Source organism: Lolium rigidum, chromosome 2, assembly GCF_022539505.1.
Source record: "Lolium rigidum isolate FL_2022 chromosome 2, APGP_CSIRO_Lrig_0.1, whole genome shotgun sequence".
Taxonomy (NCBI): Eukaryota; Viridiplantae; Streptophyta; class Magnoliopsida; order Poales; family Poaceae; genus Lolium; species Lolium rigidum.
Genome location: NC_061509.1, coordinates 228,509,048 through 228,521,240, shown reverse-complemented (window position 1 = coordinate 228,521,240; position 12,193 = coordinate 228,509,048).

Sequence of the window (12,193 nt, the reverse complement as noted above, 5' to 3'; positions counted from 1 at the left end):
TTATCACAGGGACCCGCGCATAACGTAAGGACCTATCGTGGGTACGACATCAACGGTTACAGCATTCTACACCGAGGAAAAGGACAGAAATAGTGAAAATCAAAACTCAGGAGTAACTATGCCGTCATACGCCGATGACGAGACTAATGTCAAGGAAAGATTTTTTGGAAGGATCGAGGAGATATGGGAGCTCAATTACTGTGGAGAGACGGTGCCAATGTTTCGTGTGAGATGGGCCAAGAAGGTCGAAAAAGAAGGCCGATATTTCACAACCATGGTTATACCCGATGCAAAATCGAAGAACGCATCCGCGAAAAATGAGCCATGGGTACTCGGTAGCCAAGTTGACCAATGCTTCTTCATCACCGATCCGTCGAGGCCTAGCCGTGTTGTCGTGAGGAGGGGCAAGAGGAGCATCATAGGAATGCAAGGAGACGCCAACGAGGAAGACTTGGACAAGAACGGTGACCCAAAGATGGAGGAGGAATTCGACAGGCACTTCGACATGCCTACTACTAGTAAAGTAAGAAGGAAGACCTCCCTACCCTCTAAAGGTTGTCCATTCACGCGAAGAAATCTCAAGGTGGCCGGTATAAAGTATTCAACCGCCAACAACCGAAAGGGCAAGAAGATTGCGAAGAGACGCTAGAGCTCGGAGCCGGGACGAAGAAGATCTTTTTTTGGTGTATGTGTGTGTGACAAGTACATGCATGTGTGTGTGAGAGAGACAAGAACATGTGTGTGTGAGACAAGTAATTTGTAATTGAAAATCTCTAGTAATTATTATTAAATGTTGTGTTGTTTCTTGAAAATGTAACAAAAACATTTTAAAAAAAAAGAAAAAGTAGGGGCAACCAGGGTTCGAACCTCGGGTTACCCAAGCCTACCAATGGGCTTAACCATCGGGCTAATGCCGTGTTTCGACGTAACACAGCATTAGCCCAGCTTGTTTACCAAGTCGCAGATTCCGTGGCGCACCTAGTATCGCATGCGCCATAGAATTCCTTAATTCCGTGGCGCATGTCCCGCTTGGTGCGCCACGGAATTAAGGAATTCTATGGCGCATGCACAACTAGGTGCGCCACGAATTTACCGACTTGGTGAAATGAGCGGTTCGCTCTTCCCCCATCTCTCTCTTCCCCATTCGTATCCGCGTGACGAACCCTAGCTTCCACCGCCGCCTAGCACTCGCCACCACCGCCTAGCACCACCGAGCAGGAGGAAGAGGAGGAGGAGGAGGACCACCCCGCCCACGCTGCGAGCAGGAGGAGGAGGACCACCCCGCACACGCCGCGAGCAGGAGGAGGAGGACCACCCCGCCCGCGCCGCGAGCAGCAGGAGGAGGAGGAGGAGGACCATCGCCTGCGCTCGCCATCACCGCCTAGCGCCGCCGTCGGTGAGATCCCTCCCTCTCCCCTGTGCCTCCCTCCCTCTCCTTTGTGCCTCCCTCCCTCTCCCCTGTGCCCCGGCCGGCCCCTCCCTCTCCCCTGTGCCCCGGCCCCTCCCTGCCTCTCAATTTGGTTCTCAATTTGCTTAATTTCTTGCTGGTGATGTAGTTAATTTTGATTGAGCAATTGACAATGTTGCATATACATATAGTCAAATAGAATTTTGATGGTCAGTATGAATTTTGATGTAGTGCTGCTATAGCTTATGTGGACATTCAATTTATGAATTTTGATGTGTTAGTCAAATAGAAATTTGATGGTCAGTATGAATTTTGATTTAGACAGATGATAAGAATTTTGAAAATGTTTAAAAGAGGGTTAACAGAGAGTCAAGTATGAATTACTCGGAACTATTTATTGATGAACTATGTATTCATAATGATTCAATTTGTTTGCATAGAATGAATGGCCGGATGCCAAGTAATTGTTGGTAAATATCCATTATAATCTGAATCTTAGTAGATTATGATGATTAATGCTTTGGTTGTGGTTTAATAGCTTGGTGATGCTAGGGGCCACTTCCCAAACCTATGAATGCCTATGATCCTATAGCACCCCAATTTTGCTTCCCCCAAATAATGCATTGGATGATGCTTTCATGAATATATTGGCAGTAGCTACCGGTCACATGTCATGATATACCGTTATCGCTTGGGGTTTCAAGATAATAATGCTACTAGTACATGAAATGCTGCTGTTTGAATTTAGAGATAAAAAGCTACTGCCTACTATTTGAATGAACAAGCTACAACCTACTATTTGGGAATAAAAATAAAAATGAACAAGCTAATGTTGTTGTTGTTTCTCTGTCTGTAAATGATGCTCATGCTCACATGTTGGCAGTAGCTACTCGGTTGGCTTGCTCTTGGTTATGAAGAAGCATATACTGCCTTTTTAAATTTAAGTAATTATCTACCAAAAATTTAAGTAATTATGAGTAATAGCATTTTCATTTGAAGACACTAGCATTTCCATATGATGCTCAAGCTTCTGCTATTTAATTATCTCTCGGAATTTTATATGTTGATGTTCTTTATTGCTACTCGCTAGCTAGGATTTGTTAGGTTTTTTAATACAAATGAAAAAATGAACAAGCTAATCATGAAATGATACCGCCTAGTTGATTTTGAATGAAATGCTACCGCCTACTATTGAAGTCATTTTTCTAAGTCATTAGCTACCGCCTTGGCTGCACTAAATATGCTAACAGCTTGGTTAAAAAGATGCTCCAGGTTTGTTGTAGTGCTCCAGGTGATTGCTCCAGGTTTTGTTTGATGTATTGTAGATTCTCCAGGTTAATTTGTTGTAGATGCTCCAGGTTAATAATATTTGTTGTATTGATGCTCTAGGTTAATAATGCCAGCTGTATTGATGCACCAGGTTTTGTTTGATGTATTGTAGATGCTTCAGGTTAATTTGCTCCAGCAATATATGTCCAGGTTTTCTGGTTTATGGTGGATATGGTGGATATATGGTGTATATGGTGGATATTTTTGCAGGGATTTCATTGAGTTGCCCATTTCTCCCGAAGCGTTGATTAACTTCCGTTTCGGTTGAGAAATGGGCACTCCTACGTAGAAAAATTAGCAAAAGTCATGCCGAATTTTCTCGGTTGACTTTTGTACTAACTTGTTGCCTCTTTTTAATGAAGTGCAAATAAACATGTCGGGCAACACTTCTAAGCCCAGGAGCCGAACGATGAAGCGAGAGAGGCCAACAAGGACTTCCGGGAGGGCTACGAGCAGCCCCGGAAGGCCGCCGCCGAGTCGCCCGACGATGAGGAAGAGGGCCGGGACGCCGCCTCCGAGGGAGAGGGCCGGGACACCGCCTCCGAGGGAGAGGGCCGGGGGCCGCCGCCGACACCGGCGACGATGACGATACCGGGGACGACGCCGCCCAGACCGGTGAAGAGACGGCCGGTGAAGAGAACGCGGCCAACCGCACGGAAGGTGATAGCGGCGGCAACCTTCAGGAGGGTAAGAAGAAGAGGACGGCGAGGAGGGCAAGGAGGGATCGGAGGCCGCAAGTGCTCGCCAACGTCACCGATCATTTCATGGTAGTCTCCGAAAGTGGCCTACCCTTGGAGCCTTCGTGGGTTGCCAAAGGGTACGGCATGCAACTAGGGTGCATCGTCCGTGAAACCGTGCCGATCCTAACTCAGGACCTCAGAAGCAAGGAGAACGAGGCTATCGCCCAATCCCTCCTCCGAAGCTTCACCAACGATACACGTTCCCGGAGCCGTTAAATAAGAAGGTGGACTCTTTAGCTCTCACGAAGATGAGCACCGCCTTGAGCAGCTGGAAGAACCGGCTGAAGGGAAAGATCGAGGCCGGTGAAAGCTGGGAGAGGATAAGTAGCAAAGACCCGTCGCTCTCCTTAGAAGACTTTAATGCATTCAAGTCTTACTTACGGAGTGACGCCGTTAAAAAATGGACCGCCCGGGGGAAGAAAATGCGGGATTTGAACTTAGGGACCCACCATTGCGGAAGCGGCGGTTACCGAGGAAAACAACCCACTTGGGACAAGGAGGATGCCGAGATGGTACGTCCGGGGAAAGAAAACCCCGGCACAAAATCCAGGATGAACAGAGCTAGGAACTTTGTCCGGTCCCGCTACTACTTAGACCGGAAGACGGGGGAATTTATTACGGATCACGAAGACGTGAAGGGTTTCGAGAAGTACCTGGTAAGGATAGTTCTATATTATTTCGCTCATCTTATTAGGCAATGAAGCCAAATGGGCTAACCTTAAGTTCCTTTGTCTAAAGGATGAAGAGTTGACGAAGGCTGGCCCGTCGTCCCAGGGGTCGACGGAACCGTGGGACACGCCTTTCAACAGGGCGATGAACAAGTACAAGGAGAGGGAGCCAGACAAGCCACCGACGTCGGCTGGCCGTGTGTCCGGCTTTGGCACAAGTATGAAGCTATCCGAGTACTACGGATCGGATGCCAAGACGAGAAAGTTGGAGAGGAGGTCATCGGCTAAGGATAAATCCGAGGTTCGGGAGCTGAAGAAGAAGGTGGAGTCACTAGAGAAGCTGGTGGCCGAAAAGCCCGTGGAGAACACGGAGATGATGAACAAGTTATTGGACGAGAAGATCCGGCAGATCATCCCCCCGGGTTGATTGAGGGGTTAGCCGCTTGGAATGCGGGAGGTCAAGTGGGGCCGATACATGTGCCCAGCCTTAGCGGAAGCAACTCAAGCTTCCACGTGTCGCCGACGGTGCCGCTCCACCCGACGCCGGCGTCGGGGCTCCACCATACGCCGCCGCAGCTCCAACCGCCGCCGCAGCTCCAACTGGTCGCATCGACGCCCCCAACCGCCGCCCTTGTATCGACAAGTAGCCGAGATCGACGCCATCAAGGAGGTAAACTCATTAGTTACTCCTTCGCGTCATCTTCTTTAACTATATATGCCTTTCGTGACTGCCATCTCACGATGCCCAACATGGCGCCCCGACTCAGGATGAACAATGCATACTTCGCAAACGGTGGAGCCCGGCGGCAAGTTGGTGGAAGTTGCTAGCGGCTTTGTCATGGCTTCCCGCGTTATGCACGGCGCTACATTGACGGAAGACGTGGCGAAGGTCAAGTTGGTAATGGTAGTGCCGGAGTACCGCTACGCCATCCCCCCCTTTCAACCTCCGGGCACAGAAGAAGGCGAGGTTTTGCCCCTTGAGGATTGCACCTCATGGCTTATGAAATGGCCGAAGAACCAGATTCGTCTGGGGGGGTCTTCCGAGTTGTAAGAGAAGCACCGGCGCCACCTCCCCTATCATCCGGCCCAAGATCGCCAACGCCGACGACACCCTTAAGGAAACGGCGGTCGCCGCCCCCACTACCCCGAAGGAACCGACGGTCGCCGCCGCCACCCGGAAGGAACCGACGATCGCCGTCACCACCGTACGCCACAAACAAGCTTGTTGGGAGCGCTACCGCAACGACCGCCTACTAGACGCACGGTACGCCAAGCGGCGGCATCGCAACCGCCACCACCTAAGGTCCAGGACATGGCGCCACTTGATGGCAATGATGTAGATGATGATGATGACATCGATGCCTACATCAACACCGGCGCCCGCAGCCAAGATATGTACATGCCTCCTATGGATGAACAAGCCTTCCGCACACACGGCGATCAACTTAGTCGTCCCCCTACAGCTCACGAAGCAGCGCCTGGTCTTCACGGGTCTTTCTCAAGACACTCCTCCGGAGGCCGGCAATCCAGCTCAAGTCAAGCCTCGCTACCGTTTTCAGCCCTAACACGCTGCGTAAGACGATCATCGGGGATCCACCCAAATCAACCCCAAGCAACCTCGAAGCACCACCAAGACCCGAAGCACCACCATCAGCACCACAAGCACCCCCAGTAGGTCAAGTGAAGAAGGGAAGGAAGAGAGGAGCCAAGAAGGGCGCATCTTCGAGCCAGCCTCGCTCCTAAGAGGATCCGGGCCGACGACATGGTACCACCTACACCGGATGGCTTGCCCCGGTGTCATGAAGCCGGTAAACCTATACCGCCTCCGGACATGGAACACCTCGCAAGTGGACAAATGCTCCCTTTGCAAGCACTCTATTCATTATCAAGAGAGCGTCCTTCTTAAAGAAAAGGATCCAAATTACCCGGTGTTCTCGGTCAAGGTGCCGTCCAACCAGAACTTCGTCAATGAAGACCCCGCGGATATCTTCTTCATAGCGTTCGAGGACGTCTTCAATCTATTTCACTCGAAACGGCTCGACTATAACTTGGTCCGCCTATACGCGATTAATCTTCGATGAAGATCAACAGAGAGAGACCCCGCCACATCGCGGTAGCGGATCCCTACTACATGCGCGATAGCCAGCTCCAGGACGGCTCAAGGACACGGACCAAGGCGGTGCGGTACCTCCGTAACTTCATGCTCATGCACAAAGAGAGCAACACCATTCTTCCGCCTCGTCTTTCCCGAGTAAGTACACATCCGCTCACGGCCGTCGTAACTTATGCTTTCTTATATATTTCTTCCATTGCCGATCATTTCCAACATTCCATTTCAATTGCATGTGTTGAGCAGGGACAAATACCGCACACTCATCATCCTAGATCCAAAGTGGTCACTAGCCCAAGATTTCGACTCGTCGAGTACGACGACGAAGAAAGACTACACGAGAATAAGGGGTGTTCTCGATGAGGCTATCCTTGGCTACTCCAAAAGTGGAGGCACCTTCGACAAGAATGGGCAACATATCAGGCCGGACACTAAAAAGATCGGGTTCAAGCACGTGATCAACTTCCCTTGTATCAAGCAGCCACCTGGCAGCATTAAGGAGGCCTTCTATGTCCTCCATCACCTTAAAGGGTTTGTCGAGGATGCAGAGATGATGTCTCTGCCACCTAGTAAGCGAGACCCCATTAAAATGTCGAGGGAAATCAGTGATGATGATCTTAGAGAAGACTTCCATCGCATCCAAGTAAAGCTCTCGGAAATTATCTTACAAGATGTATCCAACGGATCGGGGCTCTTACACGTAGCCATAGCGTTGCCTAAGAGGGATATCGAAGAACGCCTACATAAGCAGGGTGATGGAAGGACGTGGACGACGAAGGACTTGTACAAGCCGTTCCCGGAGCCGCTCAAGAAGACGTCTCGTTGACCGAGGCCAGTGTGCCTAGCATTACTTTGAATCGATAGACAATTTGCACCGTGTTGTAAACTAAACTTGCTTAATTTGCTCGAAACGGTGGTCGTCGTTGTTGGACTTCAGTTACTATTGTAGTCGTTATCGTTGAACCATATTACTTATGTGATACCGATGCTATATTTCTTTTAGGTTTATTATTATTTCCTTGCTTTAATTCTTGTGAATATGTATGCATGTGAACCCTCTAACTCTTTCCATTGCGTTATATACTAATATGCCTTGTGTCCATAGAGATGACGTACTGCGTCGTGTTCGAGGGGAGGGTTCCAGGAGTGTACGAGGAGTGGAGGAGTGCAAGAAACAGGTGCACAAGTTCAGCGGCAACTTCTACAAAGGGTACCCGACTAGACACGAGGCGGTTGCCAAGTGGAGGGCGCACCAAGCTAACAAGAGCAAGATGAAGACCTTCCTTGTGCTCTCGCTCTTGCTCACCATCGTCGCGGCGGTACTCTATTTCATCCTAGTGTAGGCGGCGGCCGGTGTCACTTCGTTTGTATCTAGAGATGATGAGAACTTTCTTAATTTGCATGGATTATGAGTTGTATGGAGCTATATGTATAACTCGATTGGGCTCTAAGTAATGTGATGATGATGTGATGATTATATATGTCCATATTATATCTCGTCTATATTATATCAGTATATAACCTGTATACGGTGTATAAAACCAAGTATAAAACCTGTATAATACACCAGGGAGCACAAAATCGAGTATACCCGTACATAGTTCCGTGGCGCACCAAAAAATAATTCCGTGGCGCACTCGTTTCGTGGCGCCGCTACACCACATGCGCCACGGAACTACTTATTTCCGTGGCGCACTGGCCCGGTGCGCCACAGAAACCTTATTTCTGTGGCGCACGACCAGGTGCGCCACAGAAAGCTTATTTTTGTGGCGACGTTTCTGTGGCGCACCATCCATGCGCCACAGAAGCCATTTTTGGTGCGCCACTGATGAGGCTTTTCCTACTAGTGCATTAATGAAGAAATACTTAGAGCTTGCTAATTTGGTTTGCATATTTGGTTTCTCTAGAGTCTAGATAACATCTAGTATTGAGTTTTGAACAACAAGGAAGACGGTATGGAGTCTTATAATGTTTACCATATGTCTTTTATGTGAGTTTTGCTGTACCGTTCATCCTTGTGTTTGTTTCAAATAACCTTGCTAGCCTAAACCTTGTATCGAGAGGGAATACTTCTCATGCATCCAAAATACTTGAGCCAACCCCTATGCCATTTGTGTCCACCATACCTACCTACTACATGGTATTTATCCGCCATTCCAAAGTAAATTGCTTGAGTGCTACCTTTAAAATTCCATCATTCACCTTTGCAATATATAGCTCATGGGACAAATAGCTTAAAAACTATTGTGGTATTGAATATGTACTTATGCACTTTATCTCTTATTAAGTTGCTTGTTGTGCGATAACCATGTTTCGGGGACGCCATCAACTATTCTTTGTTGAATATCATGTGAGTTGCTATGCATGTCCGTCTTGTCTGAAGTAAGAGAGATCTACCACCTTTATGGTTGGAGCATGCATATTGTTAGAGAAGAACATTGGGCCGCTAACTAAAGCCATGATTCATGGTGGAAGTTTCAGTTTGGACATATATCCTCGATCTCATATGAGAATAATAATTGTTGCCACATGCTTATGCATTAAAGAGGAGTCCATTATCTGTTGTCCATGTTGTCCCGGTATGGATGTCTAAATTGAGAATAATCAAAAGCGAGAAATCCAAAATGCGAGCTTTCTCCTTAGACCTTTGTACAGGCGGCATGGAGGTACCCCATTGTGACACTTGGTCAAAACATGTGCATTGCAAAGATCCGGTAGTCCAAGTTAATTAGGACAAGGTGCGGGCACTATTAGTATACTATGCATGAGACTTGCAACTTGTAAGATATAATGTACATAACTCATATGCTTTATTACTACCGTTGACAAAATTGTTTTATGTTTTAAAAATAAAAGCTCTAGCACAAATATAGCAATCGATGCTTTCCTCTTTGAAGGACCATTCTCTTTACTTTTATGTTGAGTCAGTTCACCTATCTCTCTCCACCTCAAGAAGCAAACACTTGTGTGAACTGTGCATTGATTCCTACATACTTGCATATTGTACTTGTTATATTACTCTATGTTGACTATTATCCATGAGATATACATGTTACAAGTTGAAAGCAACCGCTGAAACTTAATCTTCCTTTGTGTTGCTTCAATACCTTTACTTTGATTTATTGCTTTATGAGTTAACTCTTATGCAAGACTTATTAATACTTGTCTTGAAGTACTATTCATGAAAAGTCTTTGCTTTATGATTCGCTTGTTTACTTATGTCATTACCATTGTTTTGATCGCTGCATTCACTACATATGTTTACAAATAGTATGATCAAGGTTATGATGGCATATCACTTCAGAAATTATCTTTGTTATCGTTTTACCTGCTCGGGACGAGCGAACTAAGCTTGGGGATGCTTGATACGTCTCCGACGTATCGATAGTTTCTTATGTTCTATGCCATATTATTGATGATACCTACATGTTTTATGCACACTTTATGTCATATTCGTGCATTTTCTGGAACTAACCTATTAACAAGATGCCGAAGTGCCAGTTCTCGTTTTCTCGCTGTTTTTGGTTTCGGAAATCCTAGTAACGAAATATTCTCGGAATTGGACGAAACGAAGACCCGGGGGCCTATTTTTCCACGGAGCTTCCGAAGACCGAAGAACATACGAAGTGGGGCCACGAGGTGGCGACACCACAAGGCGGCGCGGCCAAGGGGGGCCCGCGCCGCCCGTGGTGTGGGCCCCTCGTCGGGCCCCGACTCGCCCTTCCGCCTACTTAAAGCCTCCGTCGCGAAACCCCCGGGGCGAAAACCACGATACGGAAAACCTTACCGAGACGCCGCCGCCGCCGATCCCATCTCGGGGGATTCTGGAGATCTCCTCCGGCACCCCGCCGGAGAGGGGATTCATCTCCCGGAGGACTCTACACCGCCATGGTCGCCTCCGGAGTGATGAGTGAGTAGTTCACCCCTGGACTATGGGTCCATAGCAGTAGCTAGATGGTTGTCTTCTCCTCATTGTGCTTCATTGTTGGATCTTGTGAGCTGCCTAACATGATCAAGATCATCTATCCGTAATTCTATATGTTGTGTTTGTCGGGATCCGATGGATAGAGAATACCATGTCATGTTAATTATCAAGTTATTACATATGTGTTGTTTATGATCTTGCATGCTCTCCGTTACTAGTAGAGGCTCTGGACAAGTTTTTGCTTTTAACTCCAAGAGGGAGTATTTATGCTCGATAGTGGGTTCATGCCCGCATTGACACCTAGGACAAGTGACAGAAAGTTCTAAGGTTGTGTTGTGCCTGTTGCCACTAGGGATAAAACATTGGCGCTATGTCCGAGGATGTAGTTGTTGATTACATTACGCACCATACTTAATGCAATTGTCCGTTGCTTTGTAACTTAATACCGGAAGGGGTTCGGATGATAACTCCGAAGGTGGACTTTTTAGGCATAGATGCAGTTGGATGGCGGTCTATGTACTTTGTCGTAATGCCCAATTAAATCTCACTATACTTATCATGTCATGTATGTGCATTGTTATGCCCTCTCTATTTGTCAATTGCCCGACCGTAATTTGTTCACCCAACATGCTTTTATCTTATGGGAGAGACACCTCTAGTGAACTCGTGGACCCCGGTCCATTCTTTTAATACCGAAATACAAATCCGCTGCAATACTTGTTTTTACTATTTTCTCCGCAAACAATCATCTTCCACACAATACGGTTAATCCTTTGTTACAGCAAGCTCGGTGAGATTGACAACCTCACTCGTTTCGTTGGGGCAAAGTACTTTGGTTGTGTTGTGCAGGTTCCACGTTGGCGCCGGAATCTCCGGTGTTGCGCCGCACTACATCCCGCCGCCATCAACCTTCAACGTGCTTCTTGGCTCCTCCTGGTTCGATAAACCTTGGTTTCTTTCTGAGGGAAAACTTGCTGCTGTGCGCATCATACCTTCCTCTTGGGGTTGCCCAACGAACGTGTGAAATACACGCCATCAGAGTGATTCACAAACAGGGTTCTTATTCAGGGCTATGTAGTTTTAGAATCATAAGCAAGTGGTAAAATGAGTAGTAGCAATCATACACACCGAGGAATAGTAGTTGTATAATAAGTAAAGAACAATTATCAATTTTAAGCCCTAAAGTGCATGGTTGATGATTACTTATTATATAATTCAAAAGAATAACTTTTGAAGAACATGTTCTTTAATAATGAACAAGTATGATAATTAGGTTGGTGGGGTTCTATGGTTGACTATGGTTTCTACTAGTTTCTGGAGTAATTATTAGATGGATTACAACATAGTGAGATTCATCAGAAGCTAGTAATTATAAGGTTGTCTAGGTTTTGTTATTGGATTCACTAAGTAAGGAATAGTGGTTTCCTGAATAGGATGCTTAATAATTATCTTACACTAATGGGGTTTAGTAGAGTATGGTTAGGTGGTGCATGATAATGGGCATGGTTGCTATTAGGGTTCATCATAATGGTGTGATGATAAATATGGATATTTAAAGTTGTTGCCTCTAAGTATAGGAACTAGTGTTGGCCCTATCTGATCATCTAGGTTGGATAGGTATGCCTACATGGACTACCAATTATTGATAATAGGGCTCCTAAAATTTTATGTGGCATGGCAAGTATGTAGTTGCTATTATGATTCTATGTATGAAAATTAGAACACCAAGATTATATGAGAGGATCTAGGGTTTAGGTTTTAGAAGTAAACTAGGGTTCAAATGAAGTAGTGGAGCTAGGTTATAAATGACATTAGGGTTTTAGGATCCCACATGAAATTATGGGGTTATCACTTTGTTTTATAATGGAACTAGGGTTTCCTAATTACTCTATAATTCTTGTATTAATAACTTCATTAATAAAGTTGAAGTTATTAATAACTTTGAGATTAAAATAATATTGGATTTGTCCTTTTATTATTTTTAAAGAATTAATAATTAAAGTAATTATTAAT